At 38.4% G+C, this 26,435-nt stretch overlaps 1 long non-coding RNA gene across 1 annotated transcript; it reads left to right on the top strand.

Moving 5' to 3' along the window:
- The first annotated feature begins 3,398 nt into the window (after positions 1-3,398).
- Positions 3,399-14,387, top strand: LOC146001936 (uncharacterized). The gene is made up of 3 exons (XR_014443632.1): positions 3,399-3,484; positions 10,177-10,360; positions 14,213-14,387. It is a non-coding gene; the product is annotated as an uncharacterized LOC146001936 (long non-coding RNA).
- The last annotated feature ends 12,048 nt before the right edge of the window (positions 14,388-26,435 follow it).

The raw sequence follows: 26,435 nt of genomic DNA, 5'->3' as shown, positions 1-26,435 counted from the left end.
CGTTGACTTCAGGGAGCCAGCTGAGCTCCGTTTTTTTTGTGTTTTTTTTTTATTGACCTTAATCGGTCAGGACGTCATCTTTTGAGGGGACCTGCATCTTGTTGTCCGGTCGAGGCGCCGGAGTGCTGGGGCCTCTCCTGCTAGGTGGTGGCCGCTGATTGGCCGGTCTCTGCAGAGGTGATGGTCTTGGAGCCGTGGCGGATGACGTCACTGGTACTTCCTGTCGAATTGGCCGGGTTGGAGCTCGGCGTCTGCTGTCAGATGGGGGTTTCCTCTCTGCTTTTATTTTCTTGAAGAACGGGCAGCCTCTGTAGTTCGCATAATGCTGCTGGGCGCAATTAACGCATCTAGGTGGTGTAGCCTGGTCCTTTTCCGGGCAGTCAGCAAATCGGTGAGCCCCCGCGCACTTGACGCAGCGGGGCGGAGCGAAGCAATGCCGCTGACCGTGCCCGACCCTCTGGCACGCGTGGCATTGGATTACCTGTGTAGAGCGATATTTTTCAACCCTCATCGAGTAAATTCCCAAATGGTCGAGCTTGAAGATCTCGTGCGACTTCGGAACGTTGGGCAAGACGACCATTATCAAAGGTAATGGTCGCCTGGACGGATTGGGACTAAGGGTAGCCTGATCGACGTTAGTAGCTTGCTTGAAGCGTCGAATTGGAACGTTGAGTCGACTGGAACTGTGGATGGTGAATCAGTGTTCCTTGGTCAAAAATTCCGCCACTCCCTCGGGGCCCATATCCGCCGGGAGGTGTGGAAGGATAACCTTTAGTTTCGCAGCGGCTGAGGAGCCGTATGCGTATCCTATCTTTTTGCTGTTCAGGAATGCACATACTTTAGTGAAATCCCGCTGGTCGTTCGTAGTTACTCTGCAACACCCTCTGGTATAGATGAAATGAGCCCGGTTTCGAACCACTTCTGAAATATGGTGGGATATTTCCATACCGGTCGTACTGAAGATTGATATGCAGGGTGGCCTGCGTGTCTTCTCTGGTGCGTGAGTAACGGGCTTATCACCACGTGTCTGGCGACTAGTCTGCGACACTGGATTGCTGTCGGAGTCGGAATCAGTTGCGGTAGCTGCATCTCCCTCTTCTTCAGTTTCTGGTCGTTCTTCTCGGAATCTTTTCTTCCTTCTCCCCTTTTCCATTGCCGGGGAGTCCGGTATCGAACGACGTTTCTTTCTACCGCTGCTAAGTGAAGAATACGAGGTGCAGCGCCCTCGGCATCTCGGCGAAGGATGTGTGAGCTCAGGGCCTCGCTGCGCTGGCTTTATACTCGCGGTGGTGCATGGGTGGTGAAAATGTTAACTACAAGTACACGTTTCTAACTCATTCTTTTACATATTGCAACCTTCGTACTGAGAAACATCCAAGAAGTGACATTAGGAAAACACTAGTGGGGAAATCACTAGTTGCACGTGTCAATATAAACTAAAAGTGCGTGCATTCAGACAATACAATTGATATTGAGCCTCGCAGGACTCTTCAATGAATTAAACAGTATAAATGACAATAAATGATAACATTCACTGAATACAGCGACCACGCAGGGTCGAAGTTAATAAACGTAGAGGTGGATCCGTTAACATTTTTAGAATAGAGCGACCACGCAGGGTCGAAGCTAATAAACGTAGAGGTGGATCCGTTAACACATTTAAACTAAAAGTGTACGCTTCGCAGGGATTTTTAGCATGCGCTCTTTATCCAAACCTTCTTAACAAGATATAATATTGCGACCGCGCAGGATCGTTAAATGTGGGAACCACGCAGGGTCGTTACAATCGTCAATTCTTACAGACACACCAGTGAAGAACAGATTAGAAAATGAAGCTCGAACAAGAGTTAACAATAAATTATTGAGATAAGAAAAAGTTAAAAAAGATTGTGCCATTCTTTGAAAAAAGGAAGAAGGGAGTCAGCAAATAATAGTAGTAAGAAAATAAATAATGAACCGACCGAAAGAGAAACTGAAGGTCAAAAGAAGAAAATACAAAACTGGAAATATTTGAAGAATAATAATTGAGTCAGAGGCAGAAGATGAAGACAGCTTCTGTCTAATGTGCCTCGAACCATTTTCAGCTTCTAAGCCTGGTGAAAACGGAAACAATGCATTTCCTGCAGTAGACGGGCTCACTTGTTATGCGTATACGATAGTTATATGTACACCTGTGTTCACTGTAAATCAGATATGTGCATAACAAAAAGTGATAATGACTGACTGCATGTAGGCTATCCATCAAGATACGATATTTTGTATACTAAACTTTGATTCAAAATTACTTTCTTGTATTGTGTCTTATTTAATCAAACTATGTCACATCGTTATCAATCTACTTCAAATTAGTATCAACTTGCCCCATACAAGTATGAACTTGCCCCGTCGTAGGGCAAGTTGAGACGTTGCGTCCTGCGTTACTAATTAGGTTCTCGTCAGCTTACAAATTATATCTGTGAAACTTTTATGTGCTTTTTATACAGGTAAAGAGTTAAGCTATCGAGTAGTAACATGTTTTATTTTCTTGCTAGCAACATAAAAAAGAAAAAAAAAGCAAACTCTCAAATTGTATCAACTTGCCCCGCTCTCCCCTTCGTATGCGATACCCACATTATGATATGCCCGACGGTATCACTCGAAACTCTTGCTGTGGAAGTTGTTGACTTCTAGCCATATTTAAAATCTTGCATTGTGCTTCTCTTCTTTTCTTTAGCCTTTTGCCTGTCCGGATTAAGCGAAGTCCGGCTTTTTCGGGGTCCGGATTAACGAGGTTTTACTGTAATTAGAAATGAACGAATGGAAGATTGGGATAAAAGAAAAGAAAGAACGAAACAATAAAGTTAGATAGGTAGAGAAAGGAAGAATGAATAAGTGAATGAATTGCAGGAAAGAATTGAAAAGATGGGACGAATAATAAAGAGGAATTAATGAAATAAAGGAATGTAGTCAATGCATTAAAGAAGGAAATGAATGTAGGTATTAAGATACGAAAGCAGAAGGAGAGAAGAAAAAGAAAAGAAGAAAGAAAATTAATGGGAAAACAATAACAAATAAAAATGAAGTAAAGAAAAGTAGGGGAAGGAAGTTAAAAATAAGAAAACATAGAAACAAATAACAAGCACAGAAAAAATGATTGAATTTCTAAATTCTTGTTTTCGCATTGTCGAGATGAAACAGGAGAATCTCTAAACTGAAAATATTTTTTATTGATCTAAAGTGAGATTTTATTTCTCTTGTTTTAATAAGCGGGTACCTCGTCTACTTTCCCTTACAAAGATTCTTCTTTAAACTGCATCTTCCTTTATCGGAGCTCCGGCAGGGAAGAATATCCCTTGTATAAAAAAGGATGTTCGTAATTTCTACTGAAATCCGAGACTTTCTATCGGAAAGGACCTTGGCGTATAAATACAAACGGTAGTGGCTCTAGATATCAGTTTGTGCTCTGATAACGTAATAACACACAAAATCAACAATGGCCTTTAAGGTAAGAATATTTTATTTCTATTGTTACCGAAAGATTTAACTTATTCTTAACTTAATTCATCAGTCTATATTTGATCTAGTTACGAATTCAGAATTCTAGGTTAAGTGTCTAGTTATTACCTAAGAAGCTTGTTAGTATGATAAAAGTATGCACCAGTGAAACAGAAAGTAAAATTCGTGTGGGTATAAATATGTCTGACAAATTTACAATTCATGATGGGTTAAAACAAGGAGATGCATTATCTCCATTGCTCTTTAATTTTGCCTTAGAATATGCTGTTAGGAAAGTAAAAGAAACTAAAGAAGGACTAAAATTAAATGGTGTGACTCAGTTGTTAGGATATGCAGATGATGTAGACTTACTGGGGGATGAAGTGAATACAATTAAGAATAATGCTAAAATATTTTTCAAAACTGCTAAAGAGATAGGTTTGGAAGTTAACAAAGAGAAAACTAAATATATGCTTACAGGCCGAAACCAAGTGTTAGGTAATAATCAAAATCTAATTATTGATAACAACTCGTTTGAACCAGTTTCCAAATTCAAATACTTAGGAGTAATATTAACAAATGAAAATTATATTAAAGAGGAAATAAAAAGTAGGCTTAATTCAGGAAATGCATGTTACTTCTCTCTTCATAAACTTTTGTTTTCTCGTTTAATATCTAAGAAACTAAAAGTTAAAATATACAAAAAAATAATTTTGCCTGTAGTATTATATGGATGTGAAACTTGGTCCCTTACATTGAAAGAGGAACATAACTTGAGAATATTTGAAAATAAGATCCTTAGGAAAATCTTTGGACCTAAAAGGGATGAGGAGACAGGTGAGTGGAGAAGGTTACATAATTTAGAACTACATAATTTGTATTCAAGTCCAGATATTATTAGAATGATTAAATCAAGAAGACTTAGGTGGGGAGGCCATGTGGCACGAATGGGAGAGGAAAGAGGAGTTTACAGGATTCTTGTTGGGAAACCTGATGGTAAGAGACCTGTAGGAAGGCCAAGACGAAGATGGAGGGACAACGTTGAGATGGACCTAAGGGAAATCGGTAGGGATGGAAAAGAGTATATAGATCTTGCTCAAGATAGGGAAACATGGAAGGCCTGTGTTGCTGCAGCCATGAACCTTCGGGTTTAAGAAGGCTAGAGAGTTAATTAGTTAGTTAGTTAGTTATTATTTTCCATTAATTTTATCATTATACAGGGTGTCCGCTTAGAGGTATACAATAAAGCACACATATACGAGGCGTATTCGGAAAATAAGTGCCGAAAGGGTGTAAAAAATAATGTAAAATAGTTTCGTACCTTTTTTTATTTGCATTGCATTCTACAGACCTTAAACTACTTTTCTACGTAGTTTCCACTATTGTTCAAGCATTTGTCGCAGCGTGGCACAAGTTTTGTATCCCATCATAATAGAATGTTCCGGCCTGTGATGAAAGCCATCCATGCACTGCTGCTTCGACGTCGTCATCCTCGCCGAAACGTTGAACAGCAAGAAACTTCTTCTTCAGATAAATAAAGAGATGGTAGTCACTTGGTACCAAGTCAGGGCTGTGGGCGGATGATCAAAATTGTTCCCAGCCGAATGACGTGATCAAATCTTGAATTTGTTGGGCCGTATGCGGACGAGAATTGTCGTGAAGCAACACAATGTCTTCGTTAAGCATTCCGCGTCTTTTGTTTTGAATTGCACGACGCAGCCGGATTAATGTGTCACAGTAGGCATCTTTGTTGATGGTCTGTCCTCTAGGCAAGAATTCAACCATTCTTGCATTGAGAAAACGAATCACAGACCGGACTTCACAGTCGGTGGGCCAATTGCTTTTCTTGAACATTTCAAACCTTCAGAAAACTACGAAGAAAAATCATGACCTGCTCCCACGCGTGCCTGTGGCTTACTAACGGATGAAGGACGTCAGCGAGAACTCATACGGTCGCGACTGCAGTGCTACAGCGGCGATATTTGCAAACGGTGCTTACTTTACGAATACGTCTCGTATTTTAGAATCTGTAAAGTTTATTAACATTCTTGTCCTGGTTATGTACAAAGTAACTCAGGAGGTATTTATGCATTTTGGTACACCTCAATGTTAGCACAATTTGTAGCTCGACACATATCCAAACGAATAGTCAAGCTCGTGGCAAGCGTTGACCAGCATTTGAGACAGCGCAACGATACGCTCTCTCAAATGAACAAAAACGTGAACTTTCCATTGTAAACAACATCTTTAATGAAACCCCATGCAAAAAGTCTAATGGTGTCAAATCTGGGAATCTCGGTGGCCAGGTAGTTTCTGCGCATGCGTGACTCAATAGCACGATTGCTCGTCCAAGTGGACTACTGAAATCTTGGATCGATGATCAATCGACTGAGCTTCACTACGAGGCAATACAAGGAACAGTTTTCGCATTATAAGCAGTTATTTTTGTATACCTCTAGCCCGGACACTCTGTATAAATCACATAAATTGGTTTATATCTTGCCTGTTCACCATCATTGGGTACCTGGGGGATAACCCTGGAGGATATAGGTGGCCGGAGCGTTGTGCTGATCTAATCACCTACAAAATGGCCGAGATCGAGAATGTGTAGGTCCCAACCTCCACATTTCCTAAGTGTACCTTCATGGCACGGTGATATACCGGGTGTCCCAAAAGTCGCTTGACCGAGAAATGAATATTTGTATTTGAAAACAATACTTGTGTTATTAAATCAACAATAATTTAATAAATAAATACAAATATTTATTACTCCGTCAAGCGACTTTTGGGGCACCCGGTATATGCACGGTGGTGAACTTTGCCATTTTTTCTACTTTACCTATCTTGACTATTACTTTTTAATACTTGAAATTACTATAATTTGATATATTAAAAAAATCCAAGAGTTTATGGAATTTTGATATGAAAGAATTCGTTATGATGCGATTTCATTTTAGTTTGCCTTCGAGTTTTACATTTGAGCTCAATTGTATGTACACACACATATATATGTATTTTATCATTAAGTTTATCGCGACAATGAGGGAAAAATTAGAAAAGAAAAGCATTCTTACATTACCCAAGAATAGAACCTTTAACCCTGACATCGTAAGGCATATTGTTAACCAATACACTACACCATTGGTTCCCAAACTGTGGTACGCATACCCCCAGCGATACATGAAAGACTTGAAAGGGGAACGCCATCATCTCGGAAGAGAAATGTCGAGAATACCCACACGACAACATTTCTTGCTGCGGGTGTATAGAGCAGACTTAATTGTTTCGGACTTCAAAGCTTTAACGCTCAACTGGAAAATAAGGCTGATTTTGTCACTGACACTCTTACCTTTATTCATATGTTTTGAAATAAAATACTCATTCCAAATCTCTTCCTATTTCATTCTTCAACTCAGAAACCCACAAACATTTGTTAAAGTGTAATAACGTCACGAGTATGACTAGGTGTATTGTTGGTGACGTTTATAAACATTACGGAATAAAGTTTTCGGTCCCTTTCTCCACTACATACTTATGTGAGAGTGGTTTTTAATCCATGGTGTACCTAAACACAAGTACCGAAATACAGGGTTACCACAAAGACATAGACACTTTCAATGTCTTATAAAACAAAAACTATTCGTAATATCGACATGAACGCTGGTAGGTTGAGGAACTGTGGAAGTTTCGATAGGACACATTGTTGGTGTTTGTTGTTGTCGCTGATTTTTGTTCTGGCGCAACAATTGCTAAGATGGCTGCAAACGCTGTTGAAAAATCATATTGTGTTCTCTAACTAGACAAAACAAACTCCGTTACTGCCGTAAAACCACATTTTCGAACACGTTTCGGAAAACCAGACTAAATCTGGAGCCGAATCTCCAATTGAAAGTTTCAAGTGCACAAAGAGACATCCAGAAACTGTGTCAGGCTATGCAGGCACATCCTTCTCATTAGAAACTCTGCGGATTTTCTTTAAAAACTCCAAAACTGTGCTTGACAACTTTTTTACAAACTTATCTTTGTTCTGCACTACTGTTTCAATAACTCTGGAAGAAATACATGAACATTAACGTTTTTCATTTACATCTTAGCATACATGTGTTTCACATTTTTATTGCTGTAACTAATCAAAAAGATTGTAAACATTCGATCAACCAATAAAATAATAAACGTAGGATTGTAATATGTATTTGTTTACCATCTATCCTCATACAGCCCGAATGCAATTTTTCTCTCTTGCACATACACGCCTCCAACATATCAAAAACGCCCCCCCCCCCAATCAGGCAGCCCCCTCTCTCCCAAAGCCCAGAAAAACACTATTCGGAAGAAAGAAAACTATGGAGGAGGTACAATAGACGTTTAGTTACGCCTAATGGGTAAAATGAGAAAAAAATTGTGAACCACTGCACTACACGAAAGCTGGCCATCTTGATTACTGATAGTGTGTCAACAAGAGTGTACTAAATCTGGTAACATAAAATTAGTTGACAACAATACGCGATGTGCAAATCATCTGCAAAATAATATATGTATTAATATTTTATAGCTATCAGTTATTTTCATGTTTTCACAATCTGGCAATCAGTCATATTCATACTTTCTGGCCATCAGTTACTTTCACAATTCTGCTATCATTAGTTTTATACTTTCACAATCTGGCTCTCGCATATTTTCATATTTTCACAAAGTGGTTATGAGTTATTTTCAAACTTTTCAAGACTGTCTATCAGTTACTTTCAGGCAGTGGCAGCGATTGGATTCCAAAACTGGGGGGGGGGGACAATTTACTTTTCCTTGATACATAAGTTTTAGAATAGTTCTGGAGAGAAAGTTCAAAACGTGTGGGGGGTAAATTGCCCCCCTCGTGCCTCTAATCGCCGCCACTGCTTTCAGGCTTTCGCGACCTTGAAAATAACTTCTACAATTCAGTTTGGAATACATTCGATCAGTGGCGTACGCAAGGGGGTTACCGGGTTTAAACCCCCCCTTGAGCTTTTGAAATATTATGGAAAATGTTGTAGAAAAAAATTAAAAATGGCTAATTTATCACAGTCAAAGATCTGCGACAGTAATAATAATAATAATTTGAATTATTATTCCCATGCAGCATGAAGAAAACCACAACATTCCAAACACAATCTAAGCGGACGCAAAGTTCAATTTTGCAATTTTTTTGCAAAGTCGCGCAGTGACTCTCGCGAGAATTATAAAAATTACTTGCATCGTCGCAATGTGCCGACCTTATTGCAAACGTTCTTCCCGGTACTGATTTCACATCCCGTTGTGAACCCTCAAGTTATGCTGAGTCTACATCCACATCATTGAATAATGTTGAATAAGTATTTTGTGAATCACCTAGAAGTGATAAATGTGTTGGAATGTCTATAAACTTACTTTTCAACGAAAACATAGACTCAGTGGAATTTAGCAACACGTATTCTCGCGCTTCATCATCATCCTGGGGGAGTTCCATAAATGTAAATTTCCCCGTGCATATAGCACCGTGCCATGAAGGCACACCTAGTGGTGTGGTGGGCCCCAAAGATTCTCGATCTCGAACTATTTTGCAGGTGATGTGATCAGTAGTATGCTCCGGCAGCCTTCATCCCCCAGGGTTGCTCTCAGGTACCCATTGCTATGAAGCTGGGTGCGGAGACAAGGCTGGATAAATTCCAACTAATTCCGGGAATCGAACCCGGATATCCAACGAAGTTGTCTGACTAGACCAGCGCGGCTCCTTGAATGAGTTTCATATTTCGATTATTTCAATAAATCCAATATATTTGCTTCTTTTTATGGACAAATAACCGTTGACTAGACAATTATTTTGTAACAAACCAATAAGTCGCTGACCAAGGCAGTTTATTAAGGTAAAAACACTTAACACGTAACGTTTCGACCCTGTAGCAGGGTCTTCCTCAGACGAAGAACTAAACTTTTTAGTTTAGTTCTTCGTCTGAGGAAGACCCTGCTACAGGGTCGAAACGTTACGTGTTAAGTGTTTTTACCTTAATAAACTGCCTTGGTCAGCGACTTATTGGTTTCAATATGGAAACAAGGCTTAATTATATTACAATTTTGTAACAAAGAAACAAAAGAAATGTAATTTTCTTCTATTTCTTTCATAAATAGCAGCTGCATTAGTAGTAATTAAACTAATTAATTAATTAATTATAAGAATTATTAATTAATTATTATTAATTAATTATTAATTAATATTAATTAATTAATTAAAGTATAATTAAACAATGGTAATGTGGAGTTGTAGAATGTTTTCGAAATAACACCCCCCTTGATGAAATCCTGCGTACGCTACTGCATTCGGCGATGTGGTTTTCCCGAAAGGGTCCTTTCCAATAGCGTATCAGTTAAGGCTGTCGTCTTCCATGCAAGGTATCTAGGTTCGATTCCCTACTCCAAACAGCAGATCCTGCTCCATCTGAGCTTCAATTAAACATCGGCAAACAAACGAAACTTATTCTTTACCATTACCCATTCTGTACCAAACATAAACATTCTATCGCGCTACGACGCCAGGGGTTCGAATCCTGGCCTGGGCATGGATGTGTGTGAGTGTCCATTCATCAATTTCATCATATAATCACTCATCCTAATCTTCGCAAATTAGCCAAAAGTGGTACAAGAAGCGAAGTAAAATAAAACAAATCAATCAATCAATAAACATTCTACTTGCAGGTGTTGGTCGTCTTCGCCCTGGTCGCCATCCTCGTCGTAGCCTCGGCAGAGAAGAAGGAGAAGAAAGACACAAACGAGAAGAAGCAAGACAACCTGAAGGCTTCCAGTACCATTGGCCTTGGCTATAGGCTGGGATATGGCATTGGCGGTTATGGACTCGGCTTTGGTGGATATGGGTTTATCGGTAAAGAATTAATATTGCATGCTTCCACTGTTCGATATCTTTAACCATATCTTCTGTAATTTCTTGGAGGGTTGAGCATTTATAAAACCCAACGTGCAAATCGCAACTGGGGCCGTGGATAATATCGACAGATAATAGTATCCCGCCCATCGCATACTTAACTGTGAAACAAGAGAGGTCTCACAATTTTTACTTCGTGTATGGCCAGAGGCGGACCCAGGGTCGAGATGTAGGGCGGCACGTTTCCATAGAGCGTATATTGAAGAGATATTTCAATTGTTTAACTATTATCCATTACCACAGATAATAACAAAGTTGAGGTCACCGTCTGAATCAAACCACAAGTAATAACACCAGGAGCATCGCCATTGGTTGGGCGAGGGAGGGCTCTAGCCCACCTTAAAATAGTCTCAGCCCACCCAAATAGAATGAATACATGATAGTATATATTATTTAGATAACGCAAATTAACAAGCTAGTAAATAATTATAGTAGAAAGCACACAAAGCGACCTTAACAATTGACTAACGTGACTCAGTTTCACCTCAAAAGTCAAGGGCGTTTCTAGATTCCGCAAAAATTATCGAATTAATCTTTCAACACATGTAAAAACAATGAGTGAACTTACAAAAATAGGAAAAATTCATTGGATAAATTTGTTTAAAATGGTTATTCCAGAATTATTTTTAGTATTCCGGTAACTGTGACTAAATGAGTTTTGGTAAATTAAATCATCTTTTTAATGTTGTCAGTTGAATATACAAGTTGTAATTCTTCCATTATTACGTTTGAAAGATTCGTTTCTCTTGTAGAATCATAGAGAAGCTCTTCTTTAACCGATGAAAGCTTATTTCGCTTTATTTTTATAACATTCGTGTATTTGTTTTACAAAATACAGGAAATTTATATGCCGAATATTTAACACTAATTAAAATTGCACACCAGTGAAACAGAAAGTAAAATTCATGTGGGTATTAATGTGTCTGACAAATTTACAATTCATGATGTGTTAAAACAAGGAGATGCATTATCTCCATTGCTCTTTAATTTTGACTTAGAATGTGCTGTTAGGAAGGTAAAAGAAACTAAAGAAGGACTAAAATTAAATGCTATGACTCAGTTGTTAGCATATGCAGATGATGTAGATTTATTAGGGGACGATATAAATACAATTAAGAATAATGCTAAAATATTTTTCAAAACTGCTAAAGAGATAGGTTTGGAAGTTAACAAAGAGAAAACTAAATATATGCTTACAGGCCGAAACCAAGTGTTAGGTAATAATCAAAATCTAATTATTGATAACAACTCGTTTGAACCAGTTTCCAAATTCAAATACTTAGGAGTAATATTAACAAGTGAAAATTATATTAAAGAGGAAATAGAAAGTAGTCTTAATTCAGAAAACGCATGTTACTTCTTTCTTTTGTCTTCTCGTTTAATATCTAAGAAACTAAAAGTTAAAATATACAAAACAGTAATTTTGCCTGTAGTATTATATGGGTGTGAAACTTGGTCCCTTACATTGAAAGAGGAACATAAATTGAGAGTTTTTGAAAATAAGATTCTTAGGAAAATCTTTGGACCTAAAAGGGATGAGGAGACAGGTGAGTGGAGAAGGTTACATAATTTAGAACTACATAATTTGTATTCATGTCCAGATATTATTAGAATAATTAAATCAAGAAGACTTAGGTGGGCAGGCCATGTGGCACGAATGGGAGAGGAAAGAGGAGTTTACAGGATTCTTGTTGGGAAACCTGATGGTAAGAGACCTGTAGGAAGGCCAAGACGAAGATGGAGGGACAACGTTCAGATAGATTTAAAGGAAATCGGTAGGGATGAAAAAGAGTATATAGATCTTGCTCAAGATAGGGACTAATGGAAGGCCTGCTTTGCTGCAGCCATGAACCTTCAGGTTTAAGAAGGCTAGAGAGTTAGTTAATTAAAATTGCATACATAATAATTGTAAAAATTGCATTATAAGTATGAATTTGAGACATGAACAACAATACTCCAGTATAACATAACGTTCCTGAAATGTCGCTCAACCTTCCTAGGGCCTGGCTATGACCACCGAACCAATTCCCATCTAAAGGTATTTTATCCACCCTTGAGCCCTACCCAAGAAAGATTTCTTACGACGCGACTGATTAACACTACAAATCAATCGTATGCTTCACAAAAAGCTGTTCAAGTTAAACTTTCAGGACCTTAAAAAGAGCCCATGAGCTGATATTCGCCCATGCGGGACCTAAACCAAATCTAAGAGATAGATCTTATAAAATGGGCTATAACCAGTGATGTGGGTCTACGCATAAACAACGATAGTCTACATTCTACACGTAGACTATTTTATACACGTAGATTACGTATTCTATGTAAACAACATGGCGAAAGGTGATAACTTATCAAAGGGCGCCGTGGAATTAAAATAAAATTATACTGCGTATCAGTTGCTGATGTGGAGGAGAACTTTTCATACTCTTTCCTCCAAATTCTAACAATATCTCACGTACGAAGAAACCTAATATAGGAAATATTCTAGTGTTTTATGGGGAAAAGACCACTCTTGTCTCACGACTGCCATCTGTTGTTGTTTCCTGCATACTATTTATCTTCTTCCATAGTTGATAAAGAGAAGATACATTTTGTTGCAAATATGATTCTTTTCATTTAGTTAGGAACCAATGTAGTTGCAAATGTAACTTACCTTTCATGAAACCCTTGAAAATGTACTTTAGATTGTCTACGTAGTTTATGTAAACTACAACCCAATGTAATGTACGCGTAGACTACGTGTGGACAACGCATGTAGACGTAAACTTATAGCACATCACTGGCTATAACTCATAACTCATTATTTTTCACATCGCAAATTATTGTAGAAAATGTAAATATGTAAGACTGCTTTTTGTAACTTTCGAAACAAATTGTAAATAAAACGTCTAGAGAAGGAACAATCGAATGAAAATACATTGCTATTTCTGCAGTCTTTGTAGCAGGGAACATATTGTGTATCTCGCTAGGTACATGAAAGCAGTTTTCTTGTCCACCGGTGCCAAGTTTCTAGGTGCTTTGCCTAAACCTAAAAGCGAAATCAAAATATGTTATTTCGATAAATAACAGTTCCCATATTTTCTTTTCCTTCAGCATCTCTTTCGCCTTGACACTATGTATCTTATTGATTAGAAAATATGACATCACACGGGCTATAGGTAAATTTTCTTCATCATATTTCAGAGATTTTAAATAGGATTGGAAAAAATACCGAAATATGTTGCTTTATGTAAAGTAAATCAGCAAATATGTAAAATATGTAATATCCTGGCAAATATGTGAAAATGTGTAACATAAAACATATGCAAAAACATGTCAGTTATATAATTCATTGACATTTTCCTGTTCAAGGTATGTATCTAGAAAGAAATAGAATATGTAATTACATAAAAATCCGGGATCTATAAGAGTTGTGTTTTGTATTGCATCCAGTGTCGGCGATTAGGGGAGCGAGGGGGGCACTTGACCCTCACTTTTCACCACTTTTGCCCCCGCATCTATCAACACTGCCGCTCTTACACACTCATATATTGCCATAATTTTTCCAACAAGAAATATCATCATATTTTCCACAACCTTTGCATGTTTTTAGGAATGTACCATTGCTACACCTTTTCATCCAAGTTGGTCTATTGTGAAACTTTACATGTAGAAATCTACGAAATAGAAAAACAAAATACAATTAAGGTATTAATTTGACTGTCCCTCGTATCATACACAAACACTAGCAAGATGTTAAAGACGTAAAAATGCGTAGCATATAGCTTTCAACATATAATTTTCATATTATAGGTTCCCCAGCATATGGACTTGGATACAGAATCGGCTATGGTCTTGGCTTAGGTTTCTATGGCTAGGAAGTGAAGATGGAATTACAACTCGTTGTAACAACGTAGAAGGTAACACATTACGTATTGTAGCCTAAAAAAGTTCGGTTTGTACAAAATGAGAGTAGAATAAAACAATATATTAATGTGGCTGGTTTCATTATATTATGTAAATGCCAATACGTTAAGCTTTTAAGAATATACGAGGGATGACCAGAAAGTAATGAAACTTTTACTTTGATGTGTCAACATTTTGAATTTGGCCATGTACCTCAAGCACGCGAGCTTAAAGTCGCGAATGTTATGAATATGCTGTGAAGTACCCAAGCAATGCTAATAATGTATATCTTCCACAAATGACCCATACTTTCCAAATAAATCATGGACGATGCTCAGGCTACAGTTCATAGTAAGCTACCCACAACTAAACTAGAGATCATAACTCAGTTTTCTGTCGTATCCTGTTCCCATTACAAGCACACAACTGGCAAATAGGCCATACATAACAAACGAGATATTGAGTACGAATTTCTTACTGTTGACTTCTTTCAAACATATAGGATTATTTTACAGTGGTGTCTTAACATGGTTGCGTATGTGTTGAATCTGACACTTTAAGAACATAGGCAATTACATTGCTGGCAAACTACGAACAATCATGGTTGGGTCACAGAAATCAATTTTCAAAAGATGTAGATGTACTTTTCACAAGAGTAGCACAGTACAAACATATTTTGAAAATTTTAATCACTTTAATGTTCGCGGAAGTGCATAAAGAATGAAGGTATACGGGCGTGTTTGTGTAAATATACAATAGAATGCTTTTGATAATTGGAATTAACTAGTTTAATTTTTTACACTAAGAATTAAAGCAGGAAAATAATGTATATTAATTATTAATTAATATGTGCGACTAAATTTGTATCTCCCCTTAAAACTTCACAACTAACTACTTCACATTTTTTTCTTTTCTTACATGTATCGTTGTAACTCAGATTGCGAGAGCAGGTCGGCTAGTTCATTGAGCTTGTGTTTGTGCTGACCACGCAGCAATCGGACGGTGTTCGTATCCGGTAAAGCCTGCTTGGCCAGCACAATTCTCTCGTCGGACGCGGGGCAAAAGTACACTCGGTGTTCCGGAGTGTCTACCTCATTCTTGCAAGTCGGACACCTGTCGGTTATCCTTTCCCCAAATCTCTTCAGATGCGATCCATACGAGCCGTGTCCGGTGCGAAAGTGCACTAGACCTCTTGATGGTAGAAAATTATTTTGTGTTACGTATTCTTGCGTATTTGGGATACACTGAGCAGTCTCCTTCCCCTATCTGACGTTTCCCACTCCCTCTGCCATTCCTGATTAACCTGATTCTTTAGTCCCGGGAAGCTGGGATAAAAGTTTCCCATTATTTCCATTATCTGCCTGTCATGCCCCTTTTTGAATTGAAACGATAACGCTCTTATTTTGACTAGGTAGTTTACTGGTAAGACGCCCATTATGACGAATAACGCTTGAGTCGGTGTGGTTTTAAAGGCGATGGATTGTCTTCCTCTGCAAAGATCTTAGCGCTAGCGTGTATATTTTTCATAAGAGATTTGGCCCATGCGGATGAGTTATAAACAGACAACAGATACGATCTGATTACAAGGGGGGGGATTTATAATTGTTGGAGCCTAATGTGGCCAATTTATTCATTATTGCCTCCCCTTTTGTGGTAATGTTTTCTGTAAAAAAAATTCCCTTCCTCTATTTTAAACATTAGATATTTGGTGACCATTAAGATTTATCTGGGGATTCCGGCTTTTCCTGAGCTTTCCCTTTATTATAATGTAGTTCGTTTTTCCTTTTGATATTTTGAGTTTAGCTGTTTCACACTATGTTGCTAGTTTGTTTATTGCAATGGTTGTTTTCTTCTCGAACCGTAATGTACACTATGTAGTCAAAAGTCACCGGACACCCAAGTGAACGTACCGTGTCATGGTCTAGCGCTGTTTTTCTGGTTTGGGCTTGGGCAATTAGTTTTGGCCAATGGAAACACGAAGAGTGGTGTATTTGGGGATATTTTAGACAATAGCATGCTGCTCACACTGCGGCAACAGTTTGCAATGGTCCATTTTCTCTATCAGCACGACAATGCCCCTGCCCATAAAACAGAGTCCATTGCATTGTGGTTTGAGGATAATCAGGTGGATGTGCTTAGCTGGCGTACTGAAAGCCCCGACTGGAGCCCCATAGAACATATTTTGGATGAACTAGAGCGTCGATTGCGTGCCAGACCGAAAACCACCCATGAACATTCACGAGGCTACAGGACGAATGGGAAATAGTTCCACCAGCAATGTACCAGAACTTAGTAGAAAGCCAGCCCCGAATAGTAGGGTGTAATTGGGATCGAACCCGGAAGTAATTACTACAGAAATGATCTTCGGGGGGGGGGGGGGTGTTCATCTCCTTCAGGGTAACTAATGGCCAGAATGCCAAAACCGTACGCCTTGGGAAAAAATAGATATCTAAGGAACAATATGAAGGACTAAATAGGCTTTGTCATGAATATAAAATACTTTTTACCACAAAACCTTATCAGAATTTATTACGTATCCATATATTGAATCAGAAGCTGAAATGTGTAAATTTGAATGTTTGAAGGTATAATAGAGCGTAAAATTCGAATTGTAGAAGTATAGGGTGGCGCATAAGTCATCTTACACATTTTACATGAAAGTAATGGTGGAATAAGTAAACAATGATCGAATGAGTTCGGTGACAGTGATATTTCGTGATCCCTGATGCCACGCGATTTGGCCTCGTGGGGAATGGATAAGTACATGGTGTACTCCTGGCAACCGATAGACGTAGCGTGATTGTGACTTATTGGGTGAGCTGAATATAGTGGAAACTTTTGTGCTGGTACGTTGTAACACGAATGCTTTGAAATGTTTGAAGTCTATAAGCAAACATAAATGTCTACGAGCATAGGCGTAACTTGGCGGGGCGGGGGTTATCATTATCAGGTTAATAAAGATTTACGAGTTAATGGTAATGTTGTTAACCTTCTGGAGCCTGACGTAATGAGTATTTTTTCTATGTAAAAGTTAGTTATCAAAATAGTCGTGGAAGATATTTTTATGGATTTGAAAACTTTTTGATTCTGCCCTCCAAGTTCTCTTCTCCCCCACCCTCCAAAGTTAGGCCCAAGCTACGCCTATGTCTATGAGAGTTACAGAGAAAGCATGAGAATATCGTAAAATTAAGCATGTGAATCGTAATCCAAGGGTTATCCTGTATAACTATAGGAATTTGCACAGTCGTGGCCGTGGCAATATCCACGTGTCAATTCACATGTCAAGCTGTTTCCGGCATGAGCATCTGCTCGTGCAACATACCGGTAACTCTTCTCCTTTCGCTTTGTAGTCGCAGCGTCCTACATGAAACAGACTGTGTGGTGCTGGTGGTTCAACGGTTGTAGCCTGGATAAGATGTTCTCTTTGTGTCCAGCTAGTTGATAAATATTTATATTGTTATTCTTGTATGATTCGGGTAAACTATGGTAACGAATTGTTCTGGCTGATATAGATGAAACATTTGAGGACATTAAAACCTGCACATTTCAAATGAGTTCAGAGTTCTGCGATGTAGATGGAACAAGCAGAATGTAAAGCAAAGCTGTAACTCTGCGAGTTGACAACATGGCACAACCCACTGATTCAACCGATATGGACTCATCCGTACAAATAACATTAAAGTTAAGATAATGTGATAGAAGTTCTAAAAAAAAAATAAGTTCCACTGCCTTTGGGAGAGCAGTTAGAGACAGGGTAATGAGAGATGCAGGTAATTCACAGGTGGAGAGAGACGGAAAAACAGAGGGGCACCAGGCAGATCGCTATCAACACCTGAACCCAAGATTGATTGATTTGGTGTTTTAAGGGCCGGTTTTCAATGTTCTGTTAAGGTTCATGTTAGCACGTAACTGGAAGTTACTGAAAATTTCGGTTTTTCAATGTACAGTTAGCTCGTAACTGGAACTCTGGTGGCGATTATCTTTACTGGTACTTCTTCTTGCAGTTACCAGCCTAACTGGAAGTTACGAGGCAACATGGAAGCCTCGTGCAGCTATCGAAGTTCCACACTCGCAACTTCACTGTCAGATTAAACAAGATATGATTCATAAAACTTTTAAATTGGTACAGAAAAATACTTGTTTTGTTTAGCAGAGCTTACCAACATCCATGCAAATATGGAAATTAAGCAGCGTAGTTGCTAGAATTCGCTTGGCAAGGTTGTGTTAGAGAATTTGTGTCCATGATATCCGGTCTACCAGGCGGGACAATCTCCAAACAGTAATTTGGTGCAGTGGTTAGCGGCACCACCTCTCGGAGGGTGTTGTCTTTTGTAATACAAGTTCAAGTCCTGGTCACGGATATTTTTTTTTCTTGTCAATTATTTATTACGTATGTTGCCTTCAATTCACGCTTTATTGTTGAATGATCTTCTCGGAGAAATATTACAGTAAATTTTAAAATTATTTTTCCTCGTACCTTCATATTTTTAGAAGTTTAGAAAGCATGCTTACTGTTAGCATGATGTTTTTTCGCTCAACAACATGCATAGAGAGGTACAAAGCATGCAGTCAAATGTACAATATTTACATATTATTAATAATAATAGTGTTTATATCAACAAGGAGGTATTATTAATGTCTCGATTTTCGAGATCTTCACGCTTCTACAAGAAAGTGTCTTGCGCTTGCGCCTCATAACATCATTTTCCCCAGGTGGAATTGACCTTTATTAGAAGAAAACCAAATTTGTAGTGCTGTCTTTCGTTAATTTATTTCGTAAGCATACAAGATGGATACGCAGCCATTGTTCCTATCGTTTCCCAATGCAATAACGTGCTTTAGAGCGCGGCACGCTTGTAGTTCTATATTTAAACGACAGGCTGTGTGCCAGTCGACGCGATTTGGAACTATACTAACAGATGGCGCGCAAATCGATTTCCTGTAATTTCCGTGCTTCAGAATTGCCAACACACTGTTTCGGAGAACGAACCATGGTTTAGTTAACTGGCAGTTACTTTCACATTGAAAAACCCGGTGCTGGTTAAGACTGGCTGGTATCTCCAACTGGCAGTTTGTTAACAGAAAGATTAACAGGACATTGAAAAACTGGCCCTAAGTCCACTTTATGCACAGTATGGCTAATCGGGACTGGACCTACAGTTTAAAGTGGGATCTGAACCACTATGTGCCTCCACCGGGTATCGAATCCGGGACCCCTTGATTACAAGGCGACGACGCCACCAATGCACCATCGGGGAGGCTGAGCACAAGAGTGGCCTTATGACACGAGGATGTAGGCGGACCTATTGAGAGAACAATAAAGTCGAAAGAGAACAATGTTATGAGCACCAGTAGATGTGTGACTTAATACGTAGAAAAGGTTGAGACCTCGTAGACAACAATATTTCAGCTGACAGAGATGATATTGCCGGGGACCTAAATCCACCGAAGGCTTGGGCCACAATGTTGAGGAAGTGTTAAACACGACGAAGTGTGTTCGAATCGATTGAGAAGTTAAATAACGGCCAGGTAAATGTTAAGCGCGAAGGAGCAGCAGAATAACAGTTCACATCCACTACTCATGACAAGATTTAGCAAGTCAGTGCATTAATCTGACATACGAGTAACTATGAAGTGACAATTACAACATTAGTCCTCTATATTGTGATGGAAGTCTTCGGCATTTTTCCGTCCCTGATACACCTTCAGACCACAAAAGAGCGATTACTGATCACTGTTCTTCTTTGGTATAAATGGGGTGTGGGGCTGCCATTTTTACCCTGCAAACACTACAAGAAAAGAAAACAATAATTGTGAATCTCAAAAAGGAATGACAAATGCACACTTCATTGACATGCCTCCCCAGAAAGCAGTGTGGACAACCTAAAGAAAATTACGGCACGAGTGCAGGTAAGTAGTGTAATTGATACTATTATAAACCCGAGAAAGTATGAGCCCCCTCAGGCAGATTTGGCTACACTTAAACCTAGCTCAAGATGTGCATATGAGCTTTTTGCTCAGGTGTGGCACCCTGTCTAATCCAAGATTTTTGTAAAAATGCCCTCGGGAATTTCCCGTGAAAGTATGACCCCCCTCAGATTGATTTGCCTACACTTACAAAAGCTACATCTGTGAGATTGTTGTCCATAAGCTTGTCAAAAATATGCCCCTCTTGATATTGTTTTGGATACACTTAAAACTAAGCCAAAAAGCCACCCACACCCACCCACACCAACCCACACCCACACATATTTACTTCAGGTTTAAGTTCAATTGAACACCAGCCTCAACTTGCATATCTAGTATTAAGACAATGTAATATGCAGAGGCCCTCTAGAATTGCTCTGTGACTCTCTCATTTCTTACATCATAAATATATGATTTTTCACCTATAAGAATAACACTACATATGGTGTCATCAGGAAGTGTATCTGTGCTTTGAATTCATCTGGTGTGTAATACATGTCAGTATTGCCAGTAGTGACCCTTTTGTATGCTGTAAATGCTTCATATAATTTGAGGAAATCATCCTTGGACATGTTTAAATTATAATTTTCTCTAGAGAACACCTCATTTCTGCCATTTTTAAGATAAACGTTCTTGATGTTGCAGTTATCAAATTTACTTGAATTTTTTTCCTGATTATTGTGTCTTCCAGTCTGAAACAGTACCACCACAAAATCTGGCATGTCATATTGTATACTGGAGAATGAATTTGTAGCATCAAATTCATAATAGGCACCAGTGGCAGGCTTCTGCACACATTGATATGTATAAAATTGTAAAGGCACCTGTGGATTTTTTAGGATATCAGCTTTGTATTTAAGAGCATAACTGGCTTCATATTCAACAACTGGCATTCTTAGCTCCATAGTCTGAATAAGGCACTTGCCTTCATCAGGTAGGGTATTAGGCAGAGCTTCCCTCATCAAAGCATTATTATCATTGGCAGCTCTTCTAAATGTGATTCTTAAACCACCCTTCCAGATAATATCTTTGTAATCTGAGAAGAATCCTGGCAACAGGCGCATGGGGAACAGCACTGTGTGGCTTTTAGATAATATTTTATCACCAGCCTCAAATCCACCTATTTTGTAGTAAGAAGCCTCGGTCTTGGATAATTTTAGTGTGGCCAAAGCTGTAGAGGTAATGCCAGGGTAATCCACTCTGTTTATAACAACACCATGTTTTCTGATCTCAATTTCAGAGAACAGATGTGGCACAAAATTGTCTACCAATCTTATATTTGAATTTGCCGGATAATCTGTACCATCGAGCTTTACAACATCAAATTTGATGTATAGATCTGCTCTGTGGGGGTGTATAAAGCCATCCCCTACATCAAGATCAACCTCAATCTCTGTGTTGGGTTGATTTAAATTTGCAAATGTCCTCCTGTTTGGGGGGAATGATTGTAGCTCATAACTCTCAATATTTTCCATTTTTTTTGTATGTATTTTTATTGAAATATTAATCTCTATGATAGCAGTTGTTGTGGCTCCAGCAAAATCAACTAATTCTTCTTTTTCATTAGTGACCATCAACTCAATGTAATCTATTCTATTATGGCACACAGGAAAATATAATGTTGGTGATGGGGTGTAGATGATCGGCTCCATGAATTCAGAGTTAGGTTTGAATGTTGCAATGATGCCAGTTTGTTTGTGAGTGCCTATGCCATTTGATTTGGTGATCATACCCTCGGCCACATTACAGTGAATATTCAGAGTCTCTATGGCTAAGAATTTAGGTATATTAATAGCAGTGTGTTTGATGGCTGGTTCAAGTTTTGTGTTGTTCTCAAATCCTAACAGCTCTCCTATAGTACCCAGATCCACTGTCTCTGTAGCAGATACAATCTCTACTCTGTGAGTGACAGAATTTTGAGTTAATACTATACCTCTGGGTAACTGAGCATTTAAAGTGGACAGATTATACTGCCCTGGAGTGATGACAATTTTTTGATCACCAACTGCAATTGTGTTGTTGTGGTGTGTAATATTAGGGATCAAGTACATGCCATAAAATGCTCTGAGAGCTATTGTTTTGGGATACACTATATCATCATGTAATCTAAGTTTCAATATTGAATTTTGGCTGGTGAGATGGAATACCCCATGATGTTTTAAATACCACAAGGCTTTTTGAAAATTTTCAATTGATGGTTTATTTATTTGAGACATATATCTAAGAACAGATAAACACAGATGTCCACAATTAACATCTTTGAAATTTTGAACACGGGCATTAGATTAGCTGATTTTAGATATTTTACTAAATTTTCAGGTGGAATACCTCCAAATGAATCAAACACAAATGCCTCACCTTTTAAATATTTAAGATATCAGATCCAGTGAGTGCCCTGATTTTTGTACTTATCCAAATTAACTATGCCACACTCTTTGTTGAGTGGTTGTTCTGGTAAAGAATCAGACATGTACACACCTCTAAAATTTTTGATGCCCAGTGGCTTGATTAAAGATTCAATATCTTGGTTTGTAAGCGGCTCTTGTTTTTTTTAAACTTATTCATGGCTCTCTTAACACCTTTGCCTTGTTTCTCTATGGCCAGATTATGGCGCTTCAATTCATCTAATTCTGCCTTATTCTTCTTGGCATCTATTACTGTTTTTGCTATAGCAGCTGATCCCCCAGCCAAGCTCCCCACAGCCCCAAGTGCTGCTAAGATGGCCGGGATAGTAAATATAAATCCACCCACATGTGATTTTTTTCTAGATTGCTGTAATTTTTTTAATTGGGGGGGGTACTAAGCAACAATTTCATACCATGGCCCTTGGCAAGACAAGAATTTTTTTTCTTGCGCTGCTTTTTGGTTAAAAGGCTATCAATAGTTTTAAGAGATTTAAGACCTGCATAAGGTATCTGATACATAACACCCTTGGCCTTCATCCTAGGTTTATTATATACATATTCACAACACCCACCCCAGTTTTTGTTTGGTGTTCATAGCTATGGTGGTTCCCAATGCTGCTATTCTCTCACTTAAAGAAGCATCTTTGCTTATAAATCTACCAAATGCAGCCTCTTCTAATTTTTTGTCTGCAACATGTCTCTTGTCAAGATCAGAATGTGAGTTGTATGCTATGTCATGATCTCTACAAGCAGCATCTAGGGGATTAACACCAGGATCACCTCTGTTTAATATATGGTCCAATTTTGTGCCTGGACCACAATACTGATAACCTGGAATATGTAATTCAAATGGCAGCTTGTTTATGATATCATTAACCAACCCCCGACCCTCAGAGATATTCCAAAATTTAGGTGTTAGAGTATTAATAATTTTTATAAGATATCCAATCCCCTTAGTGTCATTCACTATAAAATTAGACAATTTGGTGCTTATCATGTCCATAATTCCAACCTTTTCATTGTAAAAATTGTGGTTGCCAGCATTTTCCTCCCCAGCTATCACCAGCGACCTATCTACAAGTTTCCTGACATCATCAACCCACACAAATTCTTTAGGCAGGGTGTTGTATTGTTTGATTACACTACCTGTCTTGATCTGTGACCATATGGGCTTGATTAAGTTGTTGTATTTTGCTCCACTGCTAGACTTGACTCTTTTTTGTGTGGGATCATTGTTCTGGTATAGAGCATCTGATTTTATTAATATTTCTTTGTAATGTTCATAATCTTGATCTGTATCGCTGCCAGGCCTTTTCCGAGTCATCAGTTCCCACAATCCAGGTGTGCCGGGATATTTAACAAAAGCACCTCTCTCTCCAAGACGAGATTCTGAATATACAATCAGATCATCTCCCATAAATGTTACTCTGAAATTGCCAATTCTATGTATGATGCTACCATCATGCTCTGTGTCAGCATATAAGCCAAAGACCTCATCTTTGTTGTCTTTAGGTGTGCTTAAATATTTTTGAGCAAGAAAACCCAATTCAATAGGATCCTGGGTAGCTTCAATTCTTCGAGGAGCAACAGGACTAGGTGTATGAATACTAGAAAGTGGGGTGATTGGATAATCTAATATGATCCTTGCAGCTACAGGCACGAGCTCTGTGATCAAATTTTGATTTTGCTCTGTAACAGTTTTGATATTTTTACCTAATTCACTAATAGCATCAATAATAGGCTGTTCTGTTTGCTTGTGTTTTTCATAGATTCCTCGGTTCTCTGATTTCCATCCCTTAATTCTTTTTACAAGATAATCTCTTAATTTAAGATCATCAATGATTGGCCTTTTCATGGTTATTTATATATGTTTCAATGTCTAGAAAATTGTTGATTTTATTTCTGTATTTACCATTATTAGGTTTCCTTGTCATATCAATTGTGACAAACCCATAACTGTCCTGGTTCCAGCACCTACTGCAAAACTTAGAAAAATCATTGTAGCTCAAGTCTCCACATACATATTCATCATGTATGTGTTTGAGGTTGGTATGATCTTGATGAAACACACATATAAAATTGCTGTTGTCTCGGATCAGCTGCTTCGGTATTTTAGAAAAAGTCTGTGCCAGGTAGAAACAATCTATGTTTTTGTGCCGCCCCTGTGTAAAGAAATTTCTAACCTTGTTTTGATTATCCAGTATAATGTCATCAAACACAACAACAGAATTATCGAGACAGTCATGAAGTGGCTTAACATCTGATTCAAAAGTGGCAATATCCAATCCATCATATAGCTTCATCAACTGCTGATATTTTAATTGTTCCAAGCTCTTAGAGAAGACATACAAGTGCCTGTTTTTCGAGTCTAACCAGTTGGGTGCCAATAAAAAATTATCAATCATTAGTGAAGTTTTACCACAAGCCGATGGCCCAACAATAAGACATCTAATATTATCAGGCAGCAGCATTCAATTTCTCTTATTCTGCTGTTCAGGCTCTGGCAGCCTTTTTATAACATCCCAGGTGCTCATAGTATCACTTTGTCTGCATCGATCCAGCTGTGTTCTGGGAGTCCTAGCCATTTCACCAGTATCTTGTTGCCTTTTCTGCGGATGATTTTTTCTATGAGATATGTGTCAGGCTGCTTAGTTTTGCTGAGTTCTTCTTCATATAATCTGCCTTTGGGAATTTCTCCTCGGTGATCTTTTATTATATATGTGTTAAGGGTCCCAGGTTTAACTTGAACCACTGTAAATAATTCAGTGCTCCAGTTTCTTGTAAAGCCTCTTTTGAATAAGTGCTTATATTTGCTGATTCTTACTTGATCACCCACCTTGTATTTGGCTTTTCTTGTTGTTGGCTGGTATCTAGGATAATAAACAGTACTGATCAATTTTTCCTCATCAGATGAAGTTACTTCAGAGGGTTTCATGTTGATTGTGGAATGGACCGAGTTGATATATTTATGTAGAAGTTCCGGAAGAATATTAAGCCATTTATAATTACCTTGAAGTGTAAATTGTTTATACATAAGATTTTTTAGGGTTTTCTTGAATCTCTCTACAATTGAGGCCTTGAGATCACTGCAACTCGAGTAACGTTGTATTGACTGGCTTTTAATAAATTGTTGGAACACAGAATTATAGAATTCTTTGCCATTATCTGTTTGCAAATAGCGCGGTGATCTTCCACTCTGATTGATGATTGTCCTGAAGGCTTCTGTAACACATTTTCCAGTCTTGGATTTGAGTGGCACAGCCCAGGCAAATTTTGAAAATGTATCTATTACAGAGTAATAGTAGATACTTGTAGCCCTTGTTGATCTTGTCTAAGTTTTTCAGCTGTCCACTTGCCATCTCAAACAAGTCACACTGCCATAAATCATCTATGCCTTTTGTGACTACTGGCAGTCTCTTATAATTATGTCTGGCTTGTCTGTGTAATTCATCAACAATAATTTGTCTAGACATAGTATGTAAACAAGAATATTGCAACTATGGGGTGTTCAGCAGCTGATACTACAGGATTTTCTAAATACAGTTTGTCTCCTATTTGTATATAAAATTCCAGAGAGCCATCATCTTCAGCATAAGATGTCCCTAATGTATTGGGATCTGTAAAATCCTCTAACTCTACACTGGTGATTTTTGGTTTGTTGTCAGCATTTGTTATTGATAAGGTAGGGTAGTGGTGTGCCTATGGCTGAAGCCAATATTTGATCTTGATTGGTCTAAGTGTGCCCCCAACAAAAAATT

Source organism: Lepisma saccharinum, chromosome 18 (assembly GCF_977018435.1).
Source record: "Lepisma saccharinum chromosome 18, izLepSacc3.1, whole genome shotgun sequence".
NCBI lineage: Eukaryota > Metazoa > Arthropoda > Insecta > Zygentoma > Lepismatidae > Lepisma > Lepisma saccharinum.
The sequence above is the reverse complement of the archived record's forward strand: the minus strand, read 5'-3'. Positions and strand labels throughout refer to the sequence as shown.